Source organism: Lygodium microphyllum, chromosome 10 (genome assembly GCF_053477565.2).
Source record: "Lygodium microphyllum isolate KBCC chromosome 10, Lygodium_microphyllum_v1.1.10, whole genome shotgun sequence".
NCBI classification, from domain to species: domain Eukaryota; kingdom Viridiplantae; phylum Streptophyta; class Polypodiopsida; order Schizaeales; family Lygodiaceae; genus Lygodium; species Lygodium microphyllum.
In genome coordinates, this window is record NC_141144.1 from 7243492 (window position 1) to 7259426 (window position 15935).

The window sequence follows — 15935 nt, forward strand, 5'->3', positions numbered from 1 at the left end:
ATTACAAAGAGGTTTTGCAAAATCTCAAGTGTATCTCCCCATCTCGATAACTATTCCCCTAACAACGAGGCTAGTAACACAATCATCGTTGTAATATCCATTTTCATAGCTTTTGACTCTCGATATTTCCCAATCCAAATGAAATTCTGATAGCCTCAATGTATTGCAATGGTTGTATTCATATTATTTTTATTTTTTTTAAAAAATAAAATAAAATAAAATAAAGAAAGAAACAGCACTCACAATCACAATACAACACCTAAGGGTCCTCAAATTAGGTATGTCCAGTAACCTTAGCCAATTGGCTCCCGTCCATAGTCCCTTAGCCTTGTACACATCCCCCACAATTGTTCAGGGCACATCAAGGGCAGGATATACCTAGGAAGCTTGTCTCGCCTATGGTTAGACCTGTCACCCTGATCCATTTGCACGATTCTTTTTTCTCACTCCATCTCAGTACCATTGCAATCAATAGTGGTAAGCAAGGCATGCAAGACTATGGAAAGTACACTGTACGCTTCAAACAATACAAGTAGCCACCAGCTACCAAAAGCTAAGATGTCAATGAGCTCAATTATGCTACGTTTTGTTATTAAAATCACAAATGATGTCTCAAGAAGCCTTCGTGTGTACTTATCCTTAACATTGACCATTTTTTCACCCCATTGAACCCTTGCTTCATCCACACATTGCTACAAGAAACCAGACCAGTAGTCTTCTAACTACATAATATCTAAGTATGCATGTGCACTCACATAATATGTAAACCACAAGCTATACACAATTTGGGTCCTCAAGTGTAGGACATTACTCTCAACTTGCTTAGGTCGAATGATAAAGCCCACCAAAGAATCCTCATGTGTAGAATCCCCAACAAACCACACCTATGTTAGCCATCAATGCAATTCCCAACAAAGAACCGGCCTATCACCAACTCCAACAACCCTACCACCAGCCACCTAGGCCAACAACGTGCCCCCAACGACCTTCATCCGCACCATCACCAAAACTCCTCCAAGGCAACCACAAATGTCCCTTCCACTCACGTCTTCGGTGCATGCCGAAGCTTGCTACTTGCGGACGGTGAGTGCCATGGGACTGGCACTCGTCTAGGAGGGGGTAATGTTAACCCTCAGATGAACAAGGTGAAAAATCTAGAAAAGCTAAAGTGAAAGATAGGGCCAAGGCAAAAGTGGAACGGAAAATGAAGGCACGCCAAGAAAAATATGGAAACACAAGAAGTGCAGAAAAGTCCTAAATCAAGGAGAAAGAAGCACAAGAAAAAGCGCAAGTCAATAGTTTTGTAAAAGAATGCAAGGCGCATCATGATTTATTTTAAGAGCATCGGGCTCTCACCCGTGCAATTTGTAAAGGTAGATGGACGGTAGGAAGGAAGCTAGGAAGATAGGAGGACAATGGAAAAAAGGGGCCAACCATGTAAAAAAGGGGATAAGGGGATGACCACCCAAAAGGGATTTAGGGTTTTGTATATAAAGTTGAAAAGTGAATGAGAAGCTCATTCTTGTGTGTGTCCAAAAGTAACTCTCTTCTTCTTCTTCTTCTTCTTCTTCTTCTTCTTCTTCTTCTTGCTTGCTTGAGCTTGTGCTTGAGAGAGGGAGTGTGACAGTGTGAGGGTGAGGGACCATGGTGGAGAAGCTCTCCATCTTCTCCTCTCTTCTTCTCTTCTCTTCTCTTGCTCGCGGCGATGGATCTTGGAGTGTGAAGATTGAGGATGGAGCTTGCTTGAAGCTTGCACGCAAATCGTGGAGCTACTGGAGTGCTTGGGAGAGGAGGCAACTCGATCGGGCATGGAGGTAAGCTCACTACACTCATAGGGATGGATAGCACATCGACTATCTGAGAGGTAGCCATTAGTGCTCAACTTGGAACTCTTGAAACAATAAGTGGTCCGTGGGTCTCGACGGTTGATCACCTCCACACATGTTTTGGTGTGCAACTGGGAAAAACTATCATCAACCACCAACACGTATAAGAGGTTGGCGAGACACAATTCTATTCTTATATTAGCCTTGTATGATGGACTATTCCCCCTATCTCTACAGAAGCAACAAAGACTTACATTTTTGTATCAACCTATTTGGGAGAAAACTAAAGAAGTAGAAACAAAGAGAATGAACATCAATGGAAAATTTGGCTTTCATTGAAGTGTTTCCAAACATTATTAAGTGGGAGATGGTGAAGAAGGTCCATGAGTCATGGTCAGTGGAGGTCCACAAGAATAAGAAGGAAAAGAGCTAAGAGTGTTTATGGATGCACAACAACAAGACATATGGGACACTTGCTGCATTGATAACCTTTTCTTTGTCCAAATGACAACCCATTGGAAGCTAATAGATAGAGTATTCTTTACAACCTATGCCATTGAAACCCTTGGAAGTTGATACTATCAAAATGATGACACTTTGTTAATTCTCAAAAGAGTGAATTTTGATACCTTTTAAACAGAATACCTTCCCCTCTGCAATTGCATGAAAGTGGAATTCAACGACTATGAAAAGAAGTAAGTGGAAGAAATGTTCACAAGAGAGTCTTCCATATACTAAAGCCCCTCTATAGAGCACCAAAAGACTGGATGGAGCCAACTCCTTGATGAATGATGCAATAAAGAGGGAATCACTAGAACAAATCTAGAGATACATGAGAAGACTAAAGGCAAAAGTCAAAGCTAAGAATGAGCTAGCAAGAGAAGCCTCCTTTGACACCCTTATAGCAGTCTTCATAGAAGTCCCAATGGTGAATCAAGGCCCCCTTCCTAGCCAGATCCATCTTGAAAATGTTAATGATAGGCTGGCAAATGTAGTTCCATTGCCAATTTTCAAGGAAGAATACAATGAAGATCCCGATCATCATGTAGCTAACTTCATGGTAGCTTGTGTAGCCACCAATGTCGGGAGAGCATTGATTGGTAATATTTCCTGCCACTTTCAAAGGTGCAGCATTTCAATAGTATGAGAGACAAGGAGAGGACTTTTGGTGCATGGGACATGGCCTTTCTCACCAAATTCAGGCATGAATATTTTGAAGAGCATATACAAGAGATGTTTATGAATTAAATCCAGTTCTCAAGAGAACGAGTGGAAGCATATGTCTCTAGAATGGAATCCATCTTAAAGAGGTGGACCAACCATAACTTGAATGAAGGCATCCAAAAGGGATCTTTCCTTAGAGGCCTACAACCAGAAGTTTGCAAATTCATGGAACTGAGAAAACCAATTACTCTACAAGCTGCATTAGAAGGTGTCAAATTGTACGACAAAGTGGAAGCTAGATTATATACGACCTCAAGAAGAGGAATCGTAGCTCCTCCAATGCCAACCCATGGACTATTCCCCATCCCTATCCACAAATGCCAATAGTACTGTAGTATAGTGCACCAAATCCACAGTAGCCACAAAGCAATGCCTCCAATGATGGTCCAACCATAATAGTAGTGACCTTAAGTAGTTCCCCCAATAGCAAATCAACAACAATAGTGAATGCTATCAACTGGAATCAATAGCCAATAGTCCGAATAGGAGCTTTGAATTAGAATCAGAATAGAGGTCCCTTTACATCAACCCAACCAATCTATATAGTGATTACATTCCCCAAAATCCCACTAAAAATACTCTAGGAGGAGAGAATTTAAAGGACTACTTATCCAATTCAGTTGCAAATATCAAGAAGGAGCCAATAGATGTAGTCACAAAACAATTATAGATACTAAAAGTGAATATTTCTAACCTATCAAACATTGCAAGAGCAAGAAGAGATGTTATGCAATCAAACCCTTGGCGTGGAAAGTGCCGTTAAGTAAGAAACTTAGCCATTAAATGTCCCTAGAAGTCAACCATACCTAAAGTCTTTTGTTCTTATTGCTTGGGAAAGAACCAAATAGAAGACATCTACTCTCTGAAGGACATGCATGACAAAAGAAAGAAGGATGAGAAAGCAAGGTTCAACCTATTGGAATCCAAGATGAAAACCCAAGGCATTGGACAAAAGCCCGGAGAGTTTGGTTTGAACTTTGGTCTAAGGAGGTTCTCTTCCCAAAGTTACAAAGGAAGACAATCAAGTGGTAGATAAAGATCCAAAGTTGAATGTTATTAATGTAGAGAGAAGGGTCATATCTCCCTAAATTTTCTAAACCCTAGAAGATCCATGAAGTACAAACCTCTCTATAGTTGATGCAAAGGAGAAGGCCACATTGTTAAAGATCTAGTCTAGGCTAATGCCACTAATAACTAGTAGAAGAATCAAGAACCTACCTCTAACATGGTAGAACTGGAAGTAGCTACAATTACGTGAGCTAAGAAAAGAGAACCAATAGTTCCTAAAGAAAATGTTCCACCTACAAAAGCTATCAAGTTCAAGCTCCCAACAGAGTGACAAAGCAACATAGTACTAGAGAGTATAGTATAGAGCACTTTAGTACCACAAAAGAATACAGAGACAATCCAAGACATTGGACCATAGGTCCAAAAGGTAGAAGAGATTAATGTACCTCTAGTAATAGAAGATGTGGTGATGGATCCACTCATTGAAGAAAGAGAAAAAATTAAAGTGGGTGTTGCTCCATTCCCTAGCTGGCTAGAGGAGCCTATGGATCCTGGAAAAGAGTATGATTTGGTGAAAGATCTAGATACCTTCTATCCCAATTTGACATTTTGACAATTGTTGATGTTGTATCCCAGTTGTAGAAAGAGATTCAAAAGTATTCTCACATGAAAACATGGCCTGTGGAGCCCCAAGAGGAACACCAAGGAAAAGGGGATTCTACTGCAAGAAAATCTATCTTGTAACATCAACAAGCTTTTATTTCATTCTTTTGATGATCAAAACAAAGAAAACAGCAAATCTTCACGCAGCATCATAGTAGATATCTCCCACGGATTTAATAGAATCAACCATAATCTTCAACATCTTCATAAAATCCATCAATAGAACAAGGAACATAAAAGAAAACACCATTTTTTAATGGAAATCAATCACATAGTATTCATTTTCAATGTCTTCATAGTTTTCTCTCTCAATCTCTCATATACAATTACACTATTTTGATAGAATTGACTATCTCTGGCTCTCTCTCTCAACAGTACATCATCTCCTCACTATAATAATCTAATCATGACTCTCAATAATCCTTCTTAGGTCGTGGATGCACCTCCCAAGAGGTATGTTTGATGTGGAGGCACCAGAGCCACTACAGTGTCTCTTCATAGCTCACTATTGTCACTGTCACTCCAGTCTTCTCTTCAGTCTTCAGCAGCTGCTTCTTCCATTTGTTTTAGCTCTTTTGAACTTAGATTCATCCTTTTCAAAAGTTAGAAAACTTTTCCAAAGTCGCACATACATTCTACAGAACACTTATAAAAGATCTACAGAACAGAATAGAACAGGAACAGTAACAGAGTAGATACAGAACAGAGACAGAGCAGAGATAGAAGCTCTACAGAAGGTTTATAGAGGGTTACAGAAGGTCATCAGAGAACATCAAATCCTCATAACTCATACTAAAACAATTCCAAACTATCAAAAGCTATTCAATAAGCTTTCAAAATATTTCAACCTTTATCAATCATCAATCCATGCTTCATACAAAAGAAAATCAAAACAAAACAGAAGCTATACAGAAGGTATCAGAACCAATTAGAACCTCAACAGAACCTATCAAAACATCACAGAGCTTCATATCTCCACTAAAAATCATTATGAGCTTCCAAAACATTCAAAAACAACACTCTCAAAACACTCTCAAACACCTGAATTAACAACCATACATCACTCTAAATCGATTAAAAATCAATCATTCAGACCTCAAAAACAACAAAAATTCAATCTTTTTTCACTCTCAACATATCCCCACACTTAGAAAGGAAGCGTCCTTGCGACCTAAGGAAAAGAAGAATATAAATTCACTAAAGAGCTCAATTTAATCTTCTTCAGTATCTTCAATAATCACTCCAAACCACGACCCCAACTTATCACCTGTATCTCTAGAAAAAATACTATTAAAGGAAAACTTCGTTATTCATTAACACATCTGATCATCAATAATTAGTCATAACAAATTCGTAAAGGATATAAGAGGTTCTTCAACTTTCCATCATAGGTGTGCCATCCACCATTACCATCAATAGTTGAAAAGAGCTCTCGAACAAATTATTCAACTAGCATGAACTCATCACATAAGATTATTACAACACACACACAAACACTAAACACAAAACAACCATCTGAATGACACCTCCAAAGAGAGATATATATATCATTAAGAATCATCCACAATACATTGCAAAGGCATCAATGAAGGTGATCCCTTTTGAAGGCTTGGTGATTTCGAAAACCATCCATGGAGAAGGACTCATCCACAAATATCTTTGGAGGATTTTGAAAGAACTGAAGGCAGCACATCCTTTCTAGCAAAACAAGGTATCTACTAGGTAGACATAGGGCATGAAAATATAGGACATCCAATTGTTTGGAATCAATGTTCACATTGACATTCATACAAAGCTTTGGAATGGCCTTTTGATCATTATGGGAATGCCTATGCATATATGCTAGATACCAAGCAAAATGAGCTGTCAATCTCACTGAAGGATCTAGAGATTGTGAATATTGGTAAGAAAAATGAAGGTAATTTTGGTATGCTTGACTAGTAGTGGTCCAGTCCCCTGGAATTAATGGCCAATTAATTTGTGGTCCCGTGAGAGAATCAGTTGAGCTCCATCCTCTTCTTCTCGGAATCTGCTGATCAAATCCTTCGTACCCACTAATCAACTGAGGGGGTTGAGAAATAGAAGTGGCAAGAGATAGAAGTGGAATAAGTAAAAGAGGATGAAGAGATGGGTAGGCAAAATCATAAAAGGAGGAATAAGCTAAAGAAGGAGTGGCTGAAAATTTAAGTAAATCAGTTAGGAAAGGTGTCAATTGATAAGGATGAAAAGTAGAAGGTATATGAATAGATGGAGAAGGGTATGGTGGAGAAGGGGAAAAGACTCGATCTTCAATGAAAGAACAATAGGCAAATATAGGAATTTGAGAAAAACCCTCAGGTTGGAAAAGGAGAGGTAAGATAGCTGCTTAGTTAGATTTATAAAGGGAAAGATAAGTATCATAGCGATGGGCCATTTGTTGATAGTACAATAGGCTAGGAATAGAGGGACCTAAAACAAATCATCTATGGTAGGCATCAAAGAAGGATGAATCAAATGGATGGTTCTTGGAAAGATAAGCTAGGAGATTCACCCTCGGTTGGTTAGTGCTCTGCACATAAGTAGAAGCTGTATTCTGACGTTGATTCAGGACCACATAATCAATCATTGAATGCCATGAAGTGTTAGGAAAAGCAGCCACTTTAGAAGAATAACACTGGAACATGTCATCTATCCTCAACTCCAAATAGTTGACATACAAGACAGCTTGCAAAACCACATCTCCCACATACCAAGCCAAATCTACATCATCTGAAATCAACAGATCACCTCATAGATACATGTAAGACAGCAATATGGTATCCATCGTCATAGAATCTTCAAAAACTATACGGACAACTTCTGTCAGCAAATCAGAAGACCAAGCCCCACTCCAACCATCCTCTGGAAGAGGGAGATCCATCGTTGAAAGCTTCATATAGAAGGCCAACTTCTACAACTGATTATGGACCAAAAAGGAATGGTCCAGAGGAACATACTCCTGAAATTGCTCAAATGTAGACCATAACAAATCCATCCTGGACTGCAATCTTTCCACTTTATCTTGATAATGGACAAAAAAGGAATGGTCCGGAGGAACATACTCCTGAAATTGCTCAAATATAGACCATAACAAATCCATCCTGGACTGCAATCTTTCCACTTTATCTTGAAACAACGGACATAATGTGGCCTGTCTCTGGAGAACGACCAAGTCCTGCAGAGATATAGAAGGAATCATAGGGACATTGGGGCTTAGAGTTATGGATTGTGACTGTGCTAGTCCTGTAACTGCTTAATCTGGGAAGCTTGGGATTCCAATGTATTATGAGCAGTCTGCAAAGCTAAGAGTTTTGCATCTAAAAGAGTCTGAAACTCTTGAGCTTCTTTGGACATTATCTCTTTCTCCTCCAAGACTTTAGTGACCTTTGACTGAGCTTCTACTAACTGAATCTTCAAAGAAAATATTTCTTCTCTCTGGGTCTCAATCATTTGTGTCTGATGCTCCATTTGCTTAAACTGATCGGCAAGAGTGTCTTTAGCAGAGGCTCACTCTGAGGTTGCCTTATGCAACTAGTCTTTGGACTGCAGCAATTCTTCATAGAAAGAAGCATATAACTGTTGAACACAAGTTGTCACTGAGAGTTCAATCAAACTCTGGATGTCATTACAAAGGAATGGAATGGCATCTCCTGACACTAAACTATTTAGTGAAGGAACTGATATTTCCAAAGAACCCTCTCGATGTGCCCTGAATAAATTGGACTGCAGCAATTCTTCATAGAAAGAAGCATAAAACTGTTGAGCACAAGCTGTCTCACTGAGAGTTCAATCAAACTCTGGATGCCATTACAAAGGAATGGAATGGCATCTCATGATACTAAACTGTTTAGTGAAGGAACTGATATTTTCAAAGAACCCTCTCGATGTGCCCTGAATAAATTGTTGCATGTGAGGTAGGCAGGGAGGTCACTGCCAAAAGTAGCAGGAACTATTACTGAAGGAATGACTAAGGGTGTTTTATCTGCTACACGCTTCAAGCGCTTCCGCGGAATGACCAACGAAGGAGGGGAATCAAGATCCTCTATGTCAATAGGTTCTGACTCCTTTGAAGGTGGAGGGGGAGGTATTGGATTTGATGGAGGAGATGGTAGCACACCCTTCTTAAGGCCTGAATATTTCAAGAAAGCATATAAATAGAAACCATAGGTGACATTTGTAGCATTCCCTCTCGTCACTTTGACAAAATGTTGGTCCATCTTCGTAAGCAGATAAGTACTTCAATCAATGGCAACCCCTTTTAACACCATCCTGGAAGCTGTGAAGAGCTCCTTGGACAAATAGTGAGATGGTGTTTGGCAGGCATGAATCTGTCTTGGAGAAATTGGCAGACTAACTTCCAAAGAGGATCAGTGATCATGGAAAAAGACACTCCATAAGTGTTAATCACTTTCTTGACATCCAGAACCTCTTTGGTCTGCTTCTGTAACGGCTTGAGAATCTCATCATTTGAGAATAATTGTCTGGCTGTAACAAAGGGTTCTCCTTTGTAGGGAAGAGACAAAGCCTTCCCTAACCCTCGGGGTGTCAATACCATGGAAGTTCCACGAACCAGGCCCGATTTCTTACTGTACAATGCAAGAAACTCATCACACAGAGATGGATCATCTCGAATCAAAGGGAGTGAAGCAGCCACTTTAGTTGCAAAGCATGCTTTCGCTATAGGCTCAAAAGCCAATAGGGAAGAATAATCCCTACTGATCAACAGGACATACTAGATAGGAGAAGGAGCGTGAGGCACCATTCAAATGGAAAACACACACACCACAAACATAGACAATCACAAAGAATGCCTGCAAAACAATCAAATAGCTATAAAAAAGAAATGGATCAAAAGAAGCACACACACTGATGTAGCTAACCAATTGACCACCCCAAACAACCCACATCCTAGAAAAAATTCGGCATGACCTCTACACATATGCAACCAAAAACTTCATGCGATGCAACAAACAGTCGCCCAAGACCTCGTATCAAGCAAAAAAAAGAAAAAAAACTACAAACCGCACCCGTAATCGTATCACACAAACAAACCATAATACCTCAAAAACCTAATCAGGACCTAACCATAACTTTGACCAACAATGTCAACTTAAAGGACTTTACGTGCACATCCCATGAAGCGTGTTTATTAAAATGGAAAAAAAGTACAGTGAGGGGAATGATTTTAATGAAGGGTTCATTTTAAGAAATTATTAACAATGGGTGAAATTTTATTAGGCTATAAACTTTAATAAGAAAATGGTGGTTCCTTCTTAAAATTTTACTTACAATTTACTAGGGTGAAACGATACTTAAATGAAGCCCGGACTGCGATACCCAGACCGGGGTCTCTAAAAGTATATTCATTAATTAGAAATTAATGGTGATGTGAAACGCTTTTTTGCCAGCATGTATTTTTATGTGACGGTTGGTTCATTTTTTATTATAAATTAAAGTGCCTTTGAAGTGCATGTAGCGCATGCAAAGTGAACGACATGTTGATTTTAAATTATTAGAAAAATGTGTGTTTAGTACGAGCGCACGTGACAAGTGGGTGAATATAGTTCATTTTAACAATTAACTATAGTTAAGGGATGACTATAAATAAATAAAGCACGAAAAATAGATACCTGGTAGGGGTGTGTATGCAAGAGACTGAAGGCGCACTAAGTAATCCCAAATGCAAGGAATCCAATCAAAAAAGTAAAAACCACTGACTGGAAAAAATAAAGCACATTTGTATTTTTGTTTTATTTTTTTATTTTTTATTAAATAAATATCAAAGCAATATTATGGGGATCACATGTGATACAATTAATATTAATTACTGTTTGGGTGAAATTTTTATTTTATTTTTATATTTGTTTAAATTGTAATTTAGGCGTGTTTTTATTTTGTAATTTATGTGTTTTTTAATGTTATTTTTCTTCGTTTGTTTTCTTCTCTTTTTTTTGGGATATATGATACATGAATATGTTGTGAAGTGTAATGGTGGGATTTCAGCAATCCAACAATTGTCAACAATGTGTTTGAATTTATCCATCATTTTTCAGCTTATTTTTTGGAATTTAAATGAATTTTCATGCAGTAAGATATTAAAATTAGAGTTTTGGCTTCAAATAATAAATTGGCCATTTATGGAAGCATTTTCAATTGAGAAAGTATTGGCAAAAGGGGCAAGGGAGTTTGTCAAATTTTCAAAAAAAAAAATGGAAGCATTTCTGACTTTTACTAATTTTTAATGAGTTTTGCTCATTTTACATGTATTTTTAAAAGATTTTTGAATTTTTGCAATTTATTTTCTTGAATTTCCACTTTAGAAAATATTGAAAATGATTTCAGCAATGTTGGAATTTTTTTAAGGAATTTTTTTTCAACTTATTTGGATTTTAAATTAATTTTAATGAATTTTAGAAGTTTTTTGGTTTTTTATGTTTTTTTAAAGGGTTTTTCGGGTTTTGAAATTAAAAGTCGGTACCCAAGCTACGTGTGAACAGCTGAAAATGACTGCATGTGAACGGCTGACTGAAGCACACCATCGCACGGACAAGTTGGAGGCGTGTCCTCTCGCGTGAACGCCCGCTAGCAGCTCGCAAACACGTCACAAGCACATGCGGAGACGCGCACAAAAAGGAACACGAGCTTGCGGGAAGGTGTGGTGGGTGTTTGACGCGGGTGTGTTCCTACGGGTGGTGAGTGGGAACAGGGACTATGGGAGAGGGGGGTGTTTCTGGGGGGGGGAGAGGAGTGTGGGTGGGAAGGGGGGCTAGGGGAGGGGTAACTGGGGGGTGGGGTTAATGTGGTAACTATGGTTAGGTTTCAGAGGGGTGGTAGCAGCTCACGAACACGTCACAAGCACATGCGAAGACGCGTACGAAAAGGAACACGAGCCTGCGGGAAGGTGTGGTGGGTGTTTGACGCGGGTATGTTCCTGCGGGTGGTGAGTGGGAACATGGACTATGGGAGAGGGGGTGTTTCTGCGGGGGGGAGAGGAGTGTGGGTGGGAAGGGGGGCTAGGGGAGGGGTAACTGGGTTAGTGGGGGGTGGGGTTAATGTGGTAACTATGGTTAGGTTTCGGAGGGGTGGGGTTTAGGGTAACTGCGGTTAGGTTTGGGAGGGGTGGCGTTAATGTGGTTGGGGGGACACAAAAGGACGGGCGGGCGGGGGGGAGGGAGGCCGCGAGAGGGAGAGGGAGAGGGTGGTGTGGGGCAGAAGGCGGGAGGGGGCAGCGTTGGAAAGGAGACGGGGGGGGGGGGGGGGGGGGGGGGGGGGGGGTTGGAAAGGAGGCCGCGAGAGGGAGAGGGCGAGGAGGAGGTGAGGCGGCCCGGGCGCCCACGCAGGCAGCAGGGGCTAAGGAAGACGAGGTAAGGCGAGGGGAAGGAGGAAGGAGAAAGGCGGCGGTAGGGAGGATGAGGAGGAGGGCGAGGCGCTGCAGGAGGGCGAAGACGACACAAAAGAAGACAGGGAGGGAGAGGACGCGGGCGCAACAGGTAAGGCAATTTGTGGTTTTTTTAATTTAAATTTATTTTTTTTCTTCTCTTTTGTGTTTTTGTTTGTTTGTGTTGTCTTGGTGTTTGCTTTTTTTTGTGTTTTTTTCCTTTTTTTTGTTTTTTAAAATGTTTTTTTTCCTATTTTTCGTGGTTTTCTATTTCTTTTGTTTGTGGTTTGCTTTTGTTTAGTTTTTTTAATATTTTAATCATTTTTGTTTTTAATTATTAGGATGGTGTTTGTGTTTGTTTTTGTTTTTGGTTTTTGGTTTTTGGTTTTTTTTTTTTAATTTGTTATGGTCGGTAAAAATGAGCGCACCCCCATCCCGCGTGCATGCGCGGGGCGGGGGTAAAAAAAATAAATTGCATCGGCGGGATCAGACGGAGCAAGGACGGCGACATGCGAGTCACAGAGGCCACGGGGGCATCCCGAGGCACGCAAAACCAAAAACATGCGTGTTCACGCACTACACGAGAAACGCGGCCACATAGCAAAAAGGAAGAAATTTTAATAAAACCCAAACTGCACGTCGGATCGAAAAACCGTAGAAAGGGGGGGGGCGGGGGGGGGGGGGGGGGTTTGGAAAGGAGGCCACGAGAGGGAGAGGGCGAGGAGGAGGTGAGGCGGCCCGGGCGCCCGCGCAGGCAGCGGGGGCTGAGGAAGGCGAGGAGGAAGGCGAGGGGAAGGAGGAAGGAGAAAGGCGGCGGTAGGGAGGATGAGGAGGAGGGCGAGGCGCTGCAGGAGGGCGAAGACGACACAAAAGAAGATAGGGAGGGAGAGGATGCGGGCGCGACAGGTAAGGCAGTTCGTGGTTTTTTTAATTTAAATTTATTCTTTTTTTTTCTTTTCTTTTCTTCTCTTTTGTGTTTTTGTTTGTTTGTGTTGTCTTGGTGTTTGCTTTTTTTGTGTTTTTTTCCTTTTTTTTGTTTTTTTAAATGTTGTTTTTTTTCCTATTTTTCGTGGTTTTCTATTTCTTTTGTTTGTGGTTTGCTTTTGTTTAGTTTTTTTAATGTTTTAATAATTTTTGTTTTTTATTATTAGGATGGTGTTTGTGTTTGTTTTTGTTTTTGGTTTTTGGTTTTTGGTTGTTTTTTTTTTAATTTGTTATGGTTGGTAAAAATGAGCGCACCCCCATCCCGCGTGCATGCACGGGGCGGGGGTAAAAAAAATAAATTGCATCAGCGGGATCAGACGGAGCAAGGACGGCAACATGTGAGTCACAGAGGCCACGGGGGCATCCCGAGGCACGCAAAACCAAAAACATGCACGTTCACGCACTACACGAGAAACGCGGCCACACAGCAAAAAGGAATAAATTTTAATAAAATCCAAACCGCACGTCGGATCGAAAAACCGTAGAAAGGAAAAATGTGCCGTGAGATGAGGGGAAGATGATAGAAAAATGGGACACATGTTTGGGGGCAAAATCAAGGTGTTCACATGGGCAAAACGCAAGAAACAGACCTGAAAACACATACGTGTGTTAATATCAGAAAATCCGCGTGTCAGAACGAAGTGCAAAAAGAAGGAAAAATGTGTAAAATAATGTGTCCAACAACCCTATTATAGCAAAACACAGTTCCGATTAAGATAGGATGCATTCACATGGGAAAAACCCCAAAAATGAACCCGAAAAGGGATTCAAAAATTAATACAGGAAGTACCAATTGCCGGAACGAAGTGCAATGAACAGGAAAAATGTTTGGGGAAAAGGGATTCACAGGGCTAGTGCATCCAAACTCATTTTGGGGGGAACTAGGAGGGGTTCACATGGAAAAAACACAAAAAGACACCCGAAAACACTCTGAAAAATTAATAACTAAAAATCCAGCAGTCAAAAGAGGGGGGAGGAAAAAGATAAAAGTGGGGGAAAGGCTGGCGAGACACGGCTATCAAATTAAACTGGAATTTTGATGAAAGTAGGGCATGTTCACATGGAAAAATGTGAAAAATAGGCATGAAAATGGCCCGAAAATCCACAAAAATTAATAGCGAATGAACCGTTCATCAGAATGACAGGGTGTAAAAAGGAAAAATATCAAGGGGAATGGGTAGGATAGGGCTAGCACATCAAATCAGGGTTTCGAAGCAATAAAAATGCATTCACATGAAAAACCGGCCAATAACTTTAGAACCGTCTGTCGGAACAAGGGTTGGTAAAAAGGAAAAATGGGCAATTAGAAGGGATGAACATGGCTGTAAGGTTGGATGTAATTCTCAGTGAACGCAGGGTGCGTTCATATGGAAAAATCACAAAACAAAGAATAAAGGCAAACGGTCAAGGAACAACTCCGATGATAGAGTGAAATAGAATGGAGGAGTAGGGAAGGGACCCCATCAGGGTAAAATGAAGTCATGGCATAGATGCATGATCATAGCAGGGTATATGCATGGGGATATACAACATAGATGCGCAAGGACGCATCCCCACACTTAAAACCTTAGCAGGAAGGGTAAACCGAACATCAAGGACCTAATACCACACATCAGACCAACCACAAACGTCCCCACACTTAAGACATGACCATAACTGAGAAACATAAGGTGTAGGGTTAGAAAACTTAGCTCATATTGCCGAGGAGTAATGTCGACTATCGAGGTTGCATCTTGTATAGTTGTCAGCTATAGGAGGTACCAAGGTGTCTTCACAGCACACGTCCAACATTCTTCATGGCAGGGACCACACGGAAGCACCCAGGGAGGGAGCTGGTTGAAGAAATTGCAGGAAATTCGTCGATGACGAGGGATATTGCACTCAACTCACGATCACTCAAATGGAATGAAAGAGCAGTCACTCGCCCCATTACTAACATCAGTCGAGGAAATAATGATGAAACCCAAAGCTCACACCCGGTTTAGGAATCGAGAAGGGGGTGGTGTAGAGGGAGTATGCCAGGGTGCACAATTGATGGTGCATTAGTGCATCCAATCCGTCTGGCATAGGTGCAAGCAGGAAGGCCAAGAGCCTTGCAGTGCAGTGTACAGAACAGAGTGACGTGTCCCGTGCTGATGGCAGAGACCTATCCCGTGGGTGCATAGGGAAATAGAAACATACCTGACTCCAATGGTCGTAATGTCCCTTAATCCTTGCCTCTCAATAATTCATTGAAGAAACACCAGTAACACTCAACCCACCCTCTGTCTCACTCTCTATTTGAAAGATACAAAGGGTAGCCCATTCCTGAAACCCATTGATGTAATCCTCACTGTCACTTGTGCAGAGATTGTATGCCTTGTGCACATTTGATGGTGCAACAATGCATCCCACCCTATGCTGGCATACAGTGCAAGAAGGAAGGCCAGGGAGCCTTATGGTGCAGTGCACAGGAACAAATCATGCATTGTGCATTGAGAGGCCCAACCCATGCGTGCAACACTCCGTTCACACATCTCACCTCTCATTTGATTTAAAGGGAAAAACTGGTCACTCACCCCACCCTCTGTCTCACTCTCTGTTGAAAGATACAGAGGGCATCCCATACTCACATCCCCATCCTGTTAGGATGAAAGCTCACATCACTCAAGGGATTGATGATGAAGATCGTGTCGGCTGTTGTTGTCATCAGGATCTTGAAGATGAGGCGTACCCAGGGAGACAGCCTAGAAATCTCATACTTCAATGATTTGTAAGAAAGATCGTCTGTTAAGAAGGGCAGACTGACTGATATTGCAAAAACAGCACACCAAGGGAGGTGGCTTCAAATTACT